Consider the following 3,288-nt stretch of genomic DNA (forward strand, 5'->3'; position numbering starts at 1 on the left):
TCTTAAAAAACCTACTTTTATAACTTTTATTAATTTTTAATAACTTAAATAAATTCCTAAAAATATGGAAAAATTAGTTAATATTCTTCTCGTATGATATACTAATTTATAAAAATATTTTTAACTAAATAAAAAACTAACTCATTCCATCTATCACAACCAAACAAAAAATTTGACCATCTTATCTAAAATCATAAATAACTGTATCTCATAGAACTTTAGTTGTTCTGGAAGAGATAAGACTCGGCTTCTATTAAAAACCAATATAAAATTGTAAAAAAAGAGAGCGAAAAGCGAAATAAAAGCTAGCTAGAACTACCAGCACAACAAAGGAACAGTTAAAAACAAACCCACTACTAATCTACAGCTCGCCCCTTAGCAAGTAGCACCTAAAAACCTAAGATCAAACGCAGAGATAACCATAGCAATGAGTTAAATTTCCACCACATCAGATATTAATACTTGATTCCTTTTGAAAGAAGAAGCCCACTGTATAATACTAGACATGGCAGCTTCCACCTTTTTCCTATCATCCAAACTGAGAAGAATCCTCCATCTCTGCAAATATGAAATCCCAAAAAAGATGACATCAATTAGGAGCGCAGGATATTTCTTTTCTATAGCCATCTTATTTCGAACTCTCCAGACCGTCAAGTAAACCCTGTAAAAAGGAAAACACCTAATTTTTTTACTCTTAAAATGTAAGTCAAGCCAATCAGAAAGAAAATCAACCATAGAAACCGCCTAAGAATACCACCAAAACATTCTCTGAGACTACACTAGGCAAAAAAAGGCTAAAGGACAATTAAAAAGGATATAGTCAGTTGTTTTCAAAAAATCACACAGAGAGCAATTCATATTTTCTTCCCATCCTCTGTTTTTCAAGGCAGCTGCAGACTATGGTTTATTATGATAAATCTGTCATAAGAAGATCTTGATTTTCAGAGAAAGATTAGTACTCTAAATCAGCTCAGCCTCCTTGCTAAAAGCACCACCAAAGGTGGTGAATCTGTATAAAAATCTAGTTATGAAATTTCTAGATTTGTCTAAAGAACCTTAGTTGTTCTGGTCTTCCTCAAGGCTTCCTCGGACAGATAGATGCGTACCACACGACCGCGTTCTTAATAATTTACCCGTGCAAGTTGCGAGAGATTAGAGGAAATCCATGAGCTAGCCGGCGCTCGTCGTCTCGATCCAATTGTCGCTTCAGAGACAGAGAGACAAGTTCAGAGTTGGACAGGATAGACCCCGAGGATGACTAGATCAGAGTTAAATTATCAGATCATTGCATAAGCTGGGGGCAATAAAAGAGAGAGCCGGTTGGAGTCAGACTTGACAGCTTCAGAGCGTTTGATTCGTACGAGTTTATGGGCACCGTAGCAGTACGTAACTGTCGGTGGCATCCGTCTGAGCGAGTCGCCAAGTTTCGCAGCAAAACTCCCTCTTTGGAGAGGACTCGTCAATTTATGGAGTATTGCTCGATAACGGAGGGAAGGGTCGCGAAGGAAGCGGGCGACGTGGAGAGCGAGAAAGCAGCGCAAGTAATGGAGCTCGTTTTGGGTGGACTCCGTTTCATGTCCTTTTTTCTGCGTGAGCACGATTTTGTCGTCGAGGCGAGCGGAATCGACTCTCCGTTGGGAGCTAGAATTTTCTGCCCGAGCGAGACAAGATAGCTCTCAAAAACGAGACTTTTTTTTTACGGTTTCAAACACCCCGCCTAGTCTAGCAAGGCTAGAATATTTTCTACCTAAGATCTAAACGCACCCTTGATTACGGAGAGATTTCATAATTTGCCATTACGCAACTTCTTTATATGTAATGGTTATATCGATGATGTGTAATTTAGATCTCGCGGGATTAGATAGTTATTCGAAGGTGTATAGTAGATTTATTCTTGATAATCCTGCTATATGTATGACCAGAACAACTAACTGTATTATGTCATCTTTAACAGATACTTAAAAATTTATCTACTATAATATTATTATAATATTCCTTAATACTATTACAGTACTTCTATTTTTTTTATCTCCAGCAACTACTTATTTCTTACATTTTATTACTCTTCTCCTCCTTTCGGCTAATAGCCCACCTCTGTAAACAGTATTGCGAGTGCTGCAGTGATCCGCAAATTAAGAGGGGGAGCTCATCCTTCTGCAATACTGTAGCATGAGATATGGACTCTGCTAGAGATAATGCGGCAGCTTAGAACTCAAATCTGACAGCACAGTAATAGAGATGGATTTACCGGTTTTATTGGAGATGGCCTTACATATGTACTGTAGTACGGGACACTGTAATAACACTTTATTGTAACGATACGGATAAGGTCGGGTTGTATGCATAGCATTTTCCTATCCTTGATTACAAGGCAACTGCACAACGACAGTAACGGCACCCGCGTGGATAGTTTCTCTGGCAATCAGGTATGTCACCCAAAGCATTTTTTCATGCACGGAAAGTTCGATCACGGAAGAGAATTCAGAGACAAGGCATTTGACAACTTTTGCTTGCAGCTGCTGACAAAGACTTTTCTGCTGAGCGCCTTGACTTCGTCCCCTTCGTCCCCTTTTCAAACGGCCGGTGCAAATTCACTCGGTATTCCCTTGCCTCAAAATCTCAAATCGATCTTATGAAGTTTCCTGGACATGGCGCATCCGTGCAACGGAAAGCATGGTAGCTGACGATGTAATGCAAGCGGTGTGGAAGGACAGCCTCCCCTCATCCCTTGAAGCCATCAAGTACGCTTGATTGGTGACGCCCAGCGGCGGTAACATAGGAGTACTTAATAGCAAAGCATCCGTTGCACCTCTCGTGACCAGACGGTACAACGGAGGAAGATGATTAGATAGGTGAATAGAAATCTTATTAAATTCGTAGACAATTTATTTTAATTTTTCATCTAATATTTTTTTAATCAAAATGCAGAAGCTAGAAACCAGGGAAACAAGAATAAACCCTCCAATGGGTGAATCTAAACCTTATAATTCATGAAAAATCATTTTAAGTGTCATAACTTAAACAATTTTGCAACTGGAAGAAGAAATACTTAGATTAAAAAACTATACACCGAGTGAAGAAATTCTCCAACGTGATGGATCTAGAGGTAATAGATGGTTCAAGATCAACTTATACATGATTCTTATTACTCTAACAACAAAAAGAATAACTTCAATACGATGTAAAAATTCAGCTCTCCAATAAAAATAAAAATCGTAACAAAACTAAAAAATTTGCAATCATATGAGGGAGTCAAGAGAAAAACTAGAAAGAGATAAACACAAATAT

This window comes from Phragmites australis, chromosome 11 (genome assembly GCF_958298935.1).
Source record: "Phragmites australis chromosome 11, lpPhrAust1.1, whole genome shotgun sequence".
In the NCBI taxonomy this organism is placed as follows: domain Eukaryota; kingdom Viridiplantae; phylum Streptophyta; class Magnoliopsida; order Poales; family Poaceae; genus Phragmites; species Phragmites australis.